Source organism: Theropithecus gelada, chromosome 2, assembly GCF_003255815.1.
Source record: "Theropithecus gelada isolate Dixy chromosome 2, Tgel_1.0, whole genome shotgun sequence".
Classification (NCBI taxonomy): domain Eukaryota; kingdom Metazoa; phylum Chordata; class Mammalia; order Primates; family Cercopithecidae; genus Theropithecus; species Theropithecus gelada.
In genome coordinates, this window is record NC_037669.1 from 156,844,944 (window position 1) to 156,860,964 (window position 16,021).

Sequence of the window (16,021 nt, forward strand, 5' to 3'; positions counted from 1 at the left end):
TTTATGGACCACCTACCCTATTAAAAACAAACAAGACAATCCTGATGGTATGAGGGCACCATGAGTATCAAGTAAAGTCTTTTCCAGCCTTATGGTGTGGTTGTAGCCATAACAGCTATGTTCAGGATTCTGTTTGGGCAGAATGTGAAAGAGGAAGTTGGACCACTGAGAGCAACCCAGAGAAGGAGGCAGTGGCTATTAGTGAGATCCCAAAGGGAACAGAACCTTGGGAGTGAGAATCTGAGCTGATTCGTTCTACTATTTCTCCCCACATGGAAACCCACCCTCCTTAGTAGGTTGGTAGTGGTGGAGTAGTTACAAGCATAGGCTTTGGATGCAGATGGATCTGAGTTACAGACCTGTCTCCATCACTTACTAGGTTTATGATTTGGGTAAATTACTTAAATATCTCTATTCCTTAGTTTTCTCACTTGCAAAATAAAATCTGTAATACTTTTATCACAAGATTATTACAGCAACCTAATAATTAAGATAATATATGCAAAACAGAACAGTGCTTAGAACATAGTAAATTCTGAGTAAATGGTGTCTATTAAATTTAACGTACTTCCAAACATGGGTGACTGGGCTTTGTTTTTATTCTGGAAGGAGACCATTCCTTCTTACTACACTACTTGGTCAATCTTCAGTTGCCTAATGCTTGGACATGTACTTTTTCCTAGGGTCTTAGTACTCATCAATCTTTGGATCCTGGCCAACCCACCAAATAGTGGATTGGTTAGTTTGTACAAGGCCTTCTCCTTCATCCGCTGGTCCCCAGCTCTGAAAGATGCTGCAAACCAGGTCATGCACACAAAGCATGTAAAACCCCTCCTTTTGATAATGCATTTAAACCTACCATAGCATTCATGTGATCTAAAGGGCTTTGTAGACTTCCTGTCAAGAAAACAAATAATTTTAAGTGAGTGTTTTGTGTCGAGGTGGAGAGGAGAGATACAATAAAATACAGTTTCACTAAGACAGTGGTAAGATCAAGCTGTCACCTATCTTCCTCCCCATTCTCAACCAAAAGTTCAACTTTACCTCTCCAGCTTCATTTTCTCCATACATCCAATTTGGGTCTTATGCAATCTAACCCACTCAATACTAATTATACGTGCATGTGAACTATTGTTTTCACACCCTCCCTTCTTTTATCCAAATTAAGCATTTAATTGCCTAATAAAAATGTTTGTGAGATAATCAAAGGGAGGGAGATCAGTACAAGGCCAGGTAGGGCTAGAAGAGGGACTCAGAACCTAACAAGTATAATGCACAATGAGCTGTTGACGAGCCCCCCATCACCACCATCGGCGATCAGTGTGTGTCCACCAGCACAGCTCAGGCTAAAGTCCCACCTGCCAGCATCAGTCACACTCAACACAAGCTCAGCTCAGAATTCCTCCAGGCTGAATAATTAGGTATCAGCTGGGGATCATTCTCCTTCGTTTTTTTTTTCTTTTTTCTTCACATCTTCTTCCTTCCCCTTGTAGAAATAAACTGAAGAGAAGGTGTTCATGTTATGCCCCATTGTTTTCTCATGCTTCACATTCATTCACTAGACAGATTTTGTCAGGTACATGCTCTGTTTCAAGATATTGGGTATGTCAAAGGGAGTAGCTTGGAGTTTAGGGTTATGTAACTTTTGACCATGCTGGCATAGGGAAGAATAGTGATAACGTGCACTCAAGAAATACCTTCAGCTGATTCACTTAATGTCCCTATTCTTTGACCGGGAGAGAAATGATAACCATTTCTCAGATGGTAATGAAAAAGGCAGTGCACCTGGTAAGCTGGTTTACTGTCTTGTGGGGTGGATCTTTATGATGTGCCAGAACTTGTGCTGGAGAGTTCCATGCTGCTACTCTCCTATCTCCTTTCTGTCCTTTCTTGGACCTTCGCTCTCATCCAAAGACACAGTAATTCAGCATGTGTTTATCAAGAACCAGCTCTGTGTGATACATGAAGGTCGACACTGGGGATACAAGACAAATGGACGGTATCGGCCCTTGGAGACTCATCATCTGGTCAGGAGATGGACATGTGAGAAAGGCCACCTGACCCCATCCCGGACAAATGTTGGAGGTGCTTCCTGCCTTCTGGGTTTTCTCCATCCTTCACAGCAGTGTCTGTGAATGACTAACAGTGTGGTCTTTTACTTTTCTAATGCTGTCTGTCTTATTATAGTAGCTCCTTAGATAACACAGAGAGGATGTTAGTCTTGAGTTATAATTTCTTTTTTTTTTTTTTTTTTTGAGATGGAGTCTGGCCCTGTCACTCAGGCTGGAGTGCAGTGGTGCGATCTTGGCTCATTGCAACCTCTGCCTCCTGCCTCGGCCTCCCGAGTAGCTGGGATTACAGGTGTGCACCACCACGCCTGGCTAATTTTTTGTATCTTTAGTAGAGACGGGGTTTCACCACGTTGGCCAGGCTGGTCTCGAACTTCTGACCTCATGATCAGCCCGCCTTGGCCTCCCAAAGTGCTGAGATTACAGGCATGAGCCACCACACCTAGCCAAGTTTTAATTTTGCAAAGTATCTCACTAACCTACGTAATATAATACAAAACAAATATTTGATATGTGTCCCCATTTCTTGGCACACAGTTGCTAACCTTGGAATCTTTGGAGTGATCAGAGTGTCTTTCGTATGCTGATGAAATGACTGCTGGCTGGGAGCCCCTAGATAGCTGTAGGCATAATAAGAGGATTGGAACTTTCAGCCCCACCTCCCTGACCTCCAGGGAGGAACAGGGGCTGGAGAATGAGTCAATCACCAACGGCCAATGATTTAATCAATCCTTAATGTAACCTCCATTCAAGCCATAAACAATGGGGTTTGGAGAGCCTCAGGATTGGTGAACAACATATCAAGGTGCTGAGAGGGTGGTGTGCCTGGAGAGAGGGCATGGAAGTGCTGTGCCCCCTTCAATGCCTTGCCCCATGCATCTCTTCCACTTTACTGTTTCTCTGAGTTTTCATCTTTATAATAAATGACAGTAGTAAATAAAGTGCCTTCCTGAATTCTGTGAGCTATTCTAGAAAATTATCAAGCCCGCACAGGGGTTTGTGGGATGCCCCTCCCCCATTTATAGCCAGAGGTACACATGGTAACCTAAGACTTAAGACTGACATCTGAAGTAGGGGCATTCTTGTGGGACTGAGTCCTTACCTATGGGGTTGGTGTTAATGTAATTGAATTGTAGGACACTCAGTTGGTGTCCAGAGAGTTGGAGAATTGGTTGGTGTGATAACCCCACCCTTGACATGTAGTGTCAGAAGTGTTGTGAGAAAAAAACAGTTCAATCTTGTACCCAGTTTCTTTTGTAGCAAAAATGGCTGACAGGAGAGGAAAAGGCTCTGCCTGGTAGGTTTTGTGCTGGATTGAGAAGGAGGAAGATGGTTCTAGAATTGGGAGAGAGCTGTCACTCAGGACAACAGTGGTCCTGCTGTAGGATATTGCTGGTGAGAGGGTCTCCCCTGTGTCTCACTCACCAGCCCCCAGGCCAGACTGTCTTGATCTAGGATATTTCCTCCCCTGCTGGCTCCATGGGCACTGTGCCACTCAGAGCCTGGACTGTCCTTGAAGATCTCCAACTCACTTCCTGAGTGATTCCCCTCTTTTCTTTGCCCTTCAGAAGTCACCTAAGGACCCTGGTAGTACTCTGTTTCCAAGCAAAACTGGGATGGGAAATCTGGTGCTCTTCCTTTCTCACAGATCCACAGCTGTTCCTGCTCAGTGGGTGGAGAGCCAGGCCTGCCACTTATGGAGAAGAGAGAATTTAGGTGCCACTGATTTCTGCCAGCAGGAGGACGAGATGTCTACATCCCATTGAAGGACATGCCCAGATCCTTCCCGGCCACGTGGTGAGCAAAAATCTGTCACTGAAGTCTGCTGCTTTGGCAATCTGTAGACTGCAAGTTCATGGAGAAACCAAGAGCCAGGAAACTGGAGTTAGAAAGCAGTATGACTGCAGACAGATTTGAAGAGTCTGGCTCTGTGAAGAACTCAGAGGCAGAATGGTCCAGCAATGTGACAAAGTCTCAGTACACCCCCTCAGGGCAGAAGAGGACGCTGTGAGTCTCCATAGGGGCATGAAGAATATCATGGGAACTCCAGGGTACCTCCTTGACAACATTCAGAAGGCTTTCCACTTGATGCACTTTCTTGGAAGAGTCCCTTCCCTGCAAGCTGGCACTGCATGTTGGGGACATTTGATTCCACATTCCCCTAGCTTTGCTGAGGGGTGTTAGCTTTGTCACTGTGGTAACTGGCCAAGCTGATGATGTTACTTCACAGACTCCTAAAGCTGTAGAGGTAAATAGGACCTATAAGAAAATTCTTTCTTATATTGACAGAAATTTTGTCTCCCTAGAACTTCTATACACTAGTCTGTATTCTGAAGTTCCAGATAATCAGGATTCTTTTTTATGTGACAGCCTTCCAAATATTTGAAGGTATCCGAGAGACACAACATTTCATCGTAGCCAGGCAAATCACCCTTGTTTCTCCAGTAACTGTTTCTAAGTCCCTCTTAATCCTCCTATTTTCATTAGATGTTTATAACTTGTTACTCAAAGTGTGGTCTATGACCTACAGTCCTGGCATCACCTGGAAGCTTGCTAGAAATGCAGAGTCTCAGGCCATGTCCTCGTTCTCCTGAATTAGAATCTGCATTTTAATAGGATTCACACATATTAAAGCTTGAGAAGTGTTTATAGCACCTTCATAGCAATTCACACACACACACGTACAATAGCAATTCACACACACACGGATATGTTTACATGTAACCTCTATGCCAAACAATAGAATGATTGATTAAATTATGACATATCCAGGCTGTGAGATATTATGCATTATGCATAGAAAATATATAGAAATGACATAGACGGCTGCGGAAGCACTCATAATGAACCAAATGTTAGCTGATAACTAGCATTCAAAGAGAGCACTGACTACACCCTGGGCTTTGTTCAAAGCATAATAGTGATTGCCTCCTTGAATCATCACAATAACCCCACAAAGTAGATAGCAATGGTATTCTCATTTTAAAAGTGGTAAAAGAGGCCTGGTCAGGGTGGGTAACTTGCTTACAATCACACAGCAAGAGCCCAGGCAGACTAATTCCAGAGCTTATGTGCCTAACCACTGCTACAGTCAAATGATAAAACCACAGTTACAGAATTGTGTATGTGCTATGACTGAAACTATAAGGATATATATTGAACATTCTCTTATGCTGTCATATTATGTCATTGTAATAAAAATAATAAAAACCAGCATGCCCAAACTGAGTAAGCTTTATCCAGCCCCAACAGTATTTCTATCATCTCTGTTACATTTTCTTTCAATTTAAACAATGTTTACAATATAAAAATAATATACACTCATGGTAAAAAATTTCATATACATGAAAGGAAATAAAATGAAAAGTATAGAACTCCCTCCCCAATACTCCTCCTCCACTTTGAGATAACCATGTTAGCAGTTTCTTGTATATCTCTCAAAAAATGTGTTCTGCATTTAAAATAATGAACATGCACATGCACGCACACACACACACAGATACATACATAATATTATACGCACACTTTCTACTCTTAGCTTGGATACATCTGTTAAAGCAGCTTTGTGATTGGTTCCTGTTTTATTTATGACAAATTGGAACACCCAGATCTTTCTCACATGAAGTGTTATTAAGTTTTCATCTCTCCATCTTGAACAGTTTTTTTTTTCTCATCTAAATGTAGTATATTTTATGTCTTCTTATTGAGTTTCATGTAGCTGGCTGTGTTCTAGTATTCCAGTGAATTAAATGCTTTCTTTTTCTTTTTTCTTTTTTTTTTTTTTTAACTTTTGATCCTTAAGTATAGAAGCTCTTTCCTTCACAGTTCTGATAAGTATGCCCTGATTTTTCATGCCTAGAGGGAATAACTGCAGGGAGGGGAACAGGGTGGTTTATGAGGATCACTATAACAGTGAAGCAAAAGAAAAAAAATATTAGCTATGGCTGTCTCCAGATGGTGGAGCTTTTATTTTTACCTTTTGCTTTTGACTATTTTCCAAATGGGTTAATTTCATCATTTAAAAGAGAAATAAAAGCTGGAGTTTTGGACAGTAGATATTGTTTCTGCCTGTTCACTACCTTCCTGGAAGATTTCATACATCCATTCCCTTTGCTGCAAAAATGTAGCATCTCTCAGTAGGGTAGTCAGTACATACACAACTAATCCACTGATGCTGGGTTTGGGCCAGGTGACTTGCTCTGGCCAATAGGATGTTAGCCAGGGTGATATGGACAGAGGTCTGAACTTGTTGGTGCAATTTGGCTTGGTGACTTATGCTTCTGCTGCACACCACCTACCTTGGGAAGTGCAAGCTCTGGATAGCCACTGCTCCTGGAATTGAGAGCCCTAGGAGAAGATTTGAAGTTGGCTCCTAGCCTGAGGAATAAAGCTCCATCCCCTCATCAACCCACAGAATGCTGAGTGAGAAAAATCATGTAACTTGGGAAGTTTGATTTTGTTTGTGTACAGCAACATTAGAGTAATAGTTGACTAGACTGGGGAGTCAACTGCCCCCAAACCGACTGGTATGTCGTAAGTAGTTGCCACCTCTTGCAGGTGTTGCAGCTCCCCTCTCCTTGTTTGAGCCCCCATCACCAGCCATACCAGCTGTGCCTAATCATGCTGCCCTTAGGTCACCTACCGCACAGCAGTTCATGAGCTGGAAGCCATTCTTCCTGGCTGGTCCTAATATTCTTTTCTCCAAAAGTTCCGTACTGTGGAATAAGAAGGGCTCTGACATTCGCCTAATTAAGAAGTGCTATGGATTGAATCATGTGCCCTCCAAAATTCATTTGTTGATGTCCTAACCACCCCACCTGTTCCTCAGAATGTGACCATATTTGGAAATAGAGGCATTTCAGATGTAATTAGTTAGGATGAGGTCTTAGTGGAGTAGGTGGGACCCTAATCCAATATGGCTGGTATCATTCTATGAAAGTGGAAATTTGGACACAGGGACACACACACTAGGAGAATACCACATGAACATGAAAGCAGAGATTAGGGTAATGTTTCTACAAGCCAAGGAAAACCAAAGATTGCCAGGAAGCCTCTTGAAGCTAGAGGAGAGACAGAATATATTCTTTCTTGGCCTCACAAAAAAGCAACCCTGCCAACACCTTGCCTTCAGACTTCCAGCTTTCAGAACTGGGAGACAATACATTTCTTTTGTTTAAGCCACCTAGTTTTGGCACTTTGTTACAGCAGCCCCAGGAAACTAATGCAGGTGCCCTCCAAACAGTACAGCTATCCTCTCTCTTCCTTTCAGTGCCCTTGGAAGAACAATTCTGTCACTACAACTCCCTCCCTCCAGAAGCTGGACCCACTTCTATTGAGGTTGAGTGGACAGGTGACATATTCCTTTCTTCTTCTCTTCCTTCAGAATGAGTCCTTTCCTCACAGAGAATGTTATATCCACCCCACCTTATGCCTGCCGTTCAAGGAGCTCAAGCCTGGGGTCTGGGGTCTATTCCCACAAATCTCATCATTGGGCTTCTGGTGGCTGACTTTCTGCAGTAGGAATCCTAAGTACAACTCTGCAGGTCCCATGTAGATATGTTGATGCCCCTGTCCATAAAGACTGAGCTATGTACTACGCTGCCTTCCACATTACCATAAGCCTACAGTCCTACTCATTAGAAGTGACTGATCACTCAGGAGCTGGGCTGCCCTCCAGCCCACATCATTGAATCTAACCACATGGGTAATCATAAAAAGACTAACCACGTGAAAATGCCCTGATAGTGTGAAAGATATCTTCACACTATCTGCCCCTTCACACTATCTACATATCTACCCCACAGATATCTATAGGAGGTAGATATCTTCACACTATCTACCCCTTCACACTATCTACACACTTCACACTATCTACATATCTACCCCACAGATATCTATGGGGGTACCCTTAATTTGCTCATCTAGTAATTTTATCCAAATGTGAAGGAAAGTTCAAGTTAGAATATTAGAAAGCTATAGCTGAGGACTTAGAGACTGTCAAGCTCATACCTCCATTTTACTGATAAGGAACCTGAGGAGCAAGAGAGGAAATGACTTGGCCAAAGTGAGTTCTTGGCAAAGCCAAGACCAGAATACAAGTGTTCCACTTCGGTTTTCATAAGACCACATTAACAAGGTCTTTTTTTGGAATTTATTATGGCTTTAATTCATCGCTGCTTTATTTTCTAATTGTTCCCTGATCATTGGTTTAGTAATCTATTTCATTTTATTTTTTATTATATAAGCAATTTTTTTGGTTTTTTATTATAGAAGCAAACATGCATATTATTATACAATTTTACATTGTGCAGTATAGACCACTATGGAAAATGTTACCCTAGTTGTCCCACTTCAGCCCAAACACAGAAGTTCCTCTCTGCTGTAACCACTTACAACGCTTCTTATCTTTGGCATTTCTGATGGGTACCATTAAATAATATGCTTATCTTCTTTTATGTTCTAACTTCAGACAACATTAATTCTAGTTTTTTAAATGATTATCTCTTAAACATAATCAAACTTCTGTTTTTTAACATTTTAGACATTATCTACTCCCCACAATATATGGGGAAGAAATAAACATTCGTCTCTTCCTTGCACTTTTTATGTGGTCAAAGTTTGTAACTTTTATTTTTCTTCTGTAAGTATAGTTTAGTTATTTTAGCCATAACCTACCCATAAGTTAATTCCAAAAAAAATAGCACTTTAAATATTAAGACTATGTAAATATTATTCATTGCAGGCTGGGTGCAGTGGCTCACGCCAGCACTTTAGAAGACCAAGGCAGGTGGATTGCTTGAGCCCAGGAGTTTGAGACCAGCCTGAGCAACATGGAGAAATCTTGTCTCTACAAAAAATACAAAAAAATTAGCTGGGTTTGGTGGTGCTTGCCTGCAATCCCAGCTACTCAGGAGACTGAGATGAGAGTATCGCTTGAGCCTGGGAGATCAAGTCTGCACTGAGCCATGATGGCACCACTGAACTCCAGGCTGGGTGTTAGAGTGAGACCCTGTCTCAAAACAAACAAATAAGCAAACAAACAACAACAACAACAAAAAACTCATTGCACTTCCCAAGCCTCTCTTTCCGTCCCCCCCTTCAAAAATACACTCTCTCCTTTGTTTCTAAGGAAGACTGCTTAGAAAGTAAAAGCCAAATACTTTACACTTTTCTTACACCGCTCTCAGCTCCCTTCCAGCTCATGGCCATGCCTCATTTTTCATTTGTTTTTAATGACAGTACTATGTTTCTGCTAGGCAGCTTCTCATTTTTCCTAAACATCCGGAGATTCTTTCCGCATTTGACTAAGAGAAGACCTTTATGTGTTCTCTATATACGATGGATTGAATGAAATCCTCTTATTTCTTCAAAAATGTTCTTTCTTTCTTCATGGAAGTCCTCCATCCTCCTGTTTTTATGGGACTATGCCCTAGAATTGCTGCACAGCAGTTACCTCATTGTGAAAGTCCATGTTTTCTTCTTTCTTTTATTTCCTTTTTGGCTATCTGGGAATATATCCTTGAGCATTTCCGTTTCAGAAAATGTACGTGAATGGAATTTAACCTTTCTGAATTGTCATTTCACCCTCATATTTGATTGATCATTTAGACTGGCATAGAATTCTTGGTTCAAATAATTTGTCCCTCAGAATTTTGAAAGCATTCCACCTTTGTCTTCTAGAATTCATTGTTGGACCTGAAAAGTCTGCACCCATTTGATTCTTTTTCTTTCGAGGTAACCTTGTTTTCTTATCTCTAGGAAGTTGTAGGATCTTTTATTCTTTGGAGTTCAGAACTTTTGATATCACTCATATAAGGAAAAAGCCAAGAAGACTACACTGAGATATTGTTCTCACTGATCAGGTGAGTCGAGTCTGATAATATATTTTCTTGGGAGAAAGATACTGAATTCTCTTCAGCCTTGGTGGGAATAAAAATATATACAAAGTCGATGGATGCAGATTTAACAACACATATAAAAATGAGCAGTACGTATATACTTTAATCAGCACTTTTGACATATAGGAATATATTATCTTGAAATACTAATCTATATGTACAAAGATATTTATACTAGGAGAATCATTGTAGTATTGTTTGTATGACATCAATGATTTTTTAAGCCAGATATTCATGATGAGTGGTCTTATTAAAACATTACAAATCTGTAATTTGTCAAAAGCTTCTATGCATTAATCTCTGTTGGCATTTAGTAGGACCTTTCAGTCAAAAGAATCTCTTTCTTTAGCTCCAGAGTGTTTTCTTCTAACATTTCCTTGAAAATTTGCCACTAGCCATTTTCTTTTTTCAGTTTACCCCTTTTAAATCTCTTCTATAAGGGTGTGGAAACTGCTGTATCTGTCTGGCAGCTCCTTAACTTTCAATAATACTTTTAATTTTGCTCTGTGTTTTGAGACATATATCATAACTTCATTTGCCAGAGAACCAGCTTTGTCTTCAACTGGGCTCTTATTATTTTAGGATGGAATTTATTTTTTTATTTTTGCAATCATATTTGATTACTAAAAACATATTTTGCTTTCTGATTGCACTCTTTAAATTGTCCAGTTCTCTAGGGATGCAATTTTCTTTTAAATTGTTGTTTTTGTATACTAATAAGAGTTAATTTTAGGTGCACAATATTCTGAACTTTGCTGTTTTTCTTCTCTCATTGTATCTTGGCAATTGTTACATGTCAGTACCGGTAGAGGTACTTCAATTTTTCTTAATAGCTACATTGTATTTCACTATTTTACATATGTGTAATTTTTTGACAAGTCCACTAATGATAGATTTCTGGCTTTTAAAAAGTAATTGATGTGGCTGGGCGTGGTGGCTTATGCCTGTAATCCCAGCACTTTGGGAGGCTGAGGCTGGCGGATCACGAGGTCAAGAGATCGAGACCATCCTGGCCAACATGGTGAAACCCGATCTCTATGAAAAATACAAAAAAATTAGCTGGGTGTGGTGACATGCGCCTGTAGTCCCAGCTACTCAGGAGGCTGACGCAGGAGAATCATTTGAGCCCAGGAGGCAGAGGTTGCAGTGAGCCCAGATTGTGCCACTGCACTCCAGCCTGGCGACAGAGCAAGACTAGGTCTCAGGAAAAAAAAAAAAAAAAAAGTAATTGATGTTATACGAACAGTACTGCAGTGACTCTCCTTGTATAAATATCTTTGTATATATAGATTAGTATTTCAAGAGAATATATTCCTAGATGTCAAAAGAGCTAAAAGAGTTGGTCAAAGTGTGTACGTATTGCTCATTTTGATATGTATTGTCAAGTTCTCATCCATTGAGTTTGTACGTATTTATGTTCTCACAAAGAGCGAAGATAATTATTTCTCCCTCCCAAAAATGTATGTTATCAGACTTGACCCATCTGATCAGTGAAAATGGTATCTCAGTGTAGTCTACTTTGCATTTTTCTTATTATGAGTAATATTGATCAAATTTCTATAAGCTGAAAAGTCTTTTGCAATTTCATTTCTGTTAACTATCTAGTTAAACCTGGACCACCTTTCTATTAAGTTATTGATATCTTCAAGGTTTTATAGGAATTCTTTATGTGTTAAAGAAATTAGTCTTTTGTTGTCATATGTGCTAAAAGCATTTATTTTGACACTACTTATGAAATTTTATCATCCTAAATTTTCAATAAACTTGTGAAATTTAGAATAGTTTTAGTTTTAAAGAAAAATGGTGAAGACAGTACAGAGTTCCCATATACCCCACCCCAGTTTCTCCTATTATCAACATTAGTATGGTTAAATTGTAACAGTCCATGGACCAATATTGGTACATTATTATTAACTAAAATCCATTCTTTATTCTGATTCCCTTCGTTTTTACCAAATGTCTAGAAAAGTTCTAGGATCCTGTCACATTACATTTGGTCACCATGTTTTCATAGACTCTGCTTGCCTATGACAGTTTCTCAGATTTTCTATATTTTTGATGACTTTGACAATTTGAGTAATAATGATCAGGTATTTTGTAGAAAGTCCTTTAGTTGGGGTGTGCCTGATGCTTTTCTCATGGTTGGACTGGGAGGAAGATCAGAGGTAAAGTGCCATTTTCATCAAGTCATGTAAAGTAAACACATTGTAAGCATGACTTATCACTGTTGGTGTTAACCCTGATGACCCGGGTGAGAGAGTCAGGCCTCTCCACCATAAAGCTCCTCCCTTTTCCCCCATTTCATACTTGACTCCGAAAGAAAGTCACTATGTGCGACCCACAACTAAGGAGTAGGGACTTACACTTCACTTCCTTTATGCGGAGTATCTTCTTGAATTGCTGGGAGTTTTGCATGGCTGATTTGTCTGTTCTCCCCTCCTCCTCCCCCATTTACGGACTGATGTATTTGCTTGTTTATTCAATGATTTATTTATGTCAGTGTGAACTCCTGAATATTTATTTTGTACCTTGGCTTATAATCTAATACCACTTTATTTTGTTGCTCAAATTGTTCCAGCTTTGGCCACTGACAATTCTTTCAGTTGGCTCCTTTGTCCCTTTGTCATATCCTCATCATTATGGGTTTTTTGTTCTTTAAACATTTCTTTATGGCATTGAAAGATGCTCTAAGCTCATCTTGTATATTTCTTGCTCCAGTCCTAGAATCAGCTATTTCTCCAAACAAAAAAAAATACAAATGAAATAAAATGAAGAGTCGTATTCTTTTTACTGGAGAATGATATGAAAACTGAAGCTGGAGTTTTTGGTATGCTTGTTGCTATCGAAATGGCATTGCTTCTAGGCCTTCTCAACTGACAAAGCAGGGAATAGATATGTGTATGCTAACCTATCAATGTATACATGTCTATAAATATTCTTATATTTAACATTTCAATGTATATTAAGCTAGACATGAACTCATATTGACGTTTTCAACTATAATTCAGTATCATATGAATTGTTTTATCCTCCTTCCATGCTCATCTGCAAAATCCTACACTAACAGTGAGAAATCTGTGTCCTACCATCTGCCATCCATTTACCTAATTGTTCAATTCCAGTATATATGCATAGTGCTTTCAGAATTATTGACCTGTACCTTCACGGGAAGCAACGTTACCAACTACAGTACAGTACTTAAGGTCAAGTGCTTTTGTTTTCAGTCTTATAGATTCTCTTCATTTCCAAAGGTACTTTGATCAGCACCTTTTCTCGTATCTCCTTCAGTGTGGTTGTTCCATGCATTTGTAATATAGTTTATTCTTTTGTCACATTCTAATTTCCACCCTGGGATCCTTAACTTTCTAAATGATCTTTTACAATTTGCATACATTAAGGTTTACTCTTTGTGATGTAAAGTTCTATGGGTTTTGACAAATTTACAGTGTCATGTAGCTACTATGGCAGTATCATACAGAATAATGTCACCATTCTAAAAATCCCTGTTTCACCTGTTCAGCTCTCTCTCCCTGACCTAAACGCCTAGCAGTCACTGATCTGTTTACCATCTCTATAGTTTTGTTCTTTGCAAAATGCCGTATAAGTGGAATAACATAGTATTGTAGCCTTTTCAGACTGGCTTCTTTTACTTAGCAATATACATTTAAAATTAATTCATGTTTTAGTATAGCTTGATGGTTCATTTCACTTTATTATTAAGTGGTATTCCATTTTATGGATGTGCCACAGTTTGTTTATCCATTCACTTATCAAAGGATATCTTGATTGCTTCTAGTTTGGGGTAATTATGAATAAAATGGATATAAATATTCACGTGCAGGTTTTGTGTACACATTAATAAGTTTTCAAAACAGGGAGGTAAATACCTAGAAGTGTGATTGTTGGATCATATAATACAAGTATGTTTGGCTTTGTAAGAAACTGCCAAACTGTTTTCCAAAGTGGTTGTTCTGTTTTACATTTCCACCAGCAATAAATGAGAGCTTCTGTTCCTCCACATCCTTATCAGCAATTGGTATTGTCAGTTCTTTTGGGTTTTAGTCACTCTAATAGGTGTGTTGCATTATATCCTTATTTTATGTATTTTCTAACTATTTATTACAGTTTATTTTTATAATTAACAAACAGTAATTGTACATATTCTTGAGGTACAAAGTGATGTTTTGATATATACAATGTATAGTGATCGGATCAGGGCAATTAACACATCTCAAACATTTATCATTCCTTTGTGTTGGGAGCATTCAATATCCTCTGTGTAGCTATTTGACACTATGTAATCTCTTATTGTTAATTATAGTCATTCTATAGTGGCATAGAACACTAGAACTTATTATTCTTATCTACCTGTAATTTTGTATACTTTAACAAATTTCTCTAATGACAAATGATGATTACCATCTTCTCAATTGCTTATTTCCCATCTGTATATATTTTGGGTAAAGTGTCTGTTCAGATCTTTGACCCATTTTTAAATTAGATCGAATTTTTTTATTGTTAAATTTTAAGACTTCTTTGTATAACTTGGATACTTACCTTTTATCAGGTATGTGTTTGCAAATATGTTCTCCCAGTCTGTAACTTGTCTCTTCATTCTCTTAACAGTGGTTCCAGCAGTTCAGAATTTTGGTGTTAATGAAGTCCAAGATATTAAATTTTTTTATAGATCATGCTTTTGATGTTGTACTTAAAAATTCATCACAAAGTCCAAGGTCATGTAGACTTTATCATGTATTATCTTTTGTAAGTTTTATAGTTGTTGAATGTTTTGATACATTTTACTGGAAGTTCCAGCCAGGGAAATAAGGTAGGAAAAAAAAGGATGAAAGAAAGAGAAAAAGAAAAAGAAAGAGAGGAAGAAGAAAAAGAAATCAAGAAAAAGAAGAAAGGCATCTAGATTGGGAAAAAAAGGAATAAAACTGTCTTAATTTGCACATATATGAGTGTCTACGTAGAAATTTCAAAGGATGTATAAAATGGCAACTAGAATTAATAAGTAAATTTAGCAAGATCAATATAAAATAAATTGTATTTCTGTATGTTAGAGATGAACACTTGAAAATATAAATTTAAAAATTCCACTTATGAAAGCATTATAAATACAAAATACTAACAAAATATATTCTAAGATTTGTAAGCTGTAGTTATAAAACATTAGCGAAGGGTAACAAATAAGCCCTAAATAAATGAAGTGATATATCTATAAATCTATAAATTCATTGCAACCCATTGAAAATGTCAGCAGGCCTTTGTGGAAGTCAGAAAGCTGATTCTAAAATCTATATGGAAAGGTAAAGGACTTAAAACAGTTAAACATTTTTCTTTAAAAAACATAATATTCCTTATGAAATGAGGAATATTTCTTCCTCATTTCAAGACTTACCATAAGGCAACAATAATTAAGACAGTATAATATGTGTGAAAGGTTAGATATACTAATAAATAGAACAGAATAGAGATAGTGAAATAGATCCAAATATTTATTCCACTGACTTTGTACAAAGGTGCCAATGTAGTTCAATGGATAAAGAACAGTCTTCTCAGCAAATATTGATCGCACAGCTGGATACACACACAGACACACACACACACACACACCTCAATCTATACCTTGTATCATATGTGAAAAAAATTCAAAATAGATTAAAAACCTAAATATAAAGCACAAAACCATAAAACTTATCAAAGAAAATAATAAAAGGAAATATTCTTACCTTAAGTTAGGCAAAGATTTACTGGAACACGAAAGCACAAAGTATAAAATAAAAATTTTAAAAACTGAATTTGATTTAATCAAAATTTAAAATTTAGGCTCTTTGAATCTTAACAAAATAAAAGAGAAGCTATAGACTGGAAGAAAATGTCTGCAAGAAAAAAAGTCTGATAAAATACATCTCTCCAGAATTCACAAAGATCTCTGTTTTGCAGAAACTTTTTAGCTTGGACCCAGCATGGTGGTTCACACTTGTAATCCCAACACTTTGGGAGGCTAAAGTAGGAGGATTGATTGAGGTCAGGAGTTTTAGACCAGCT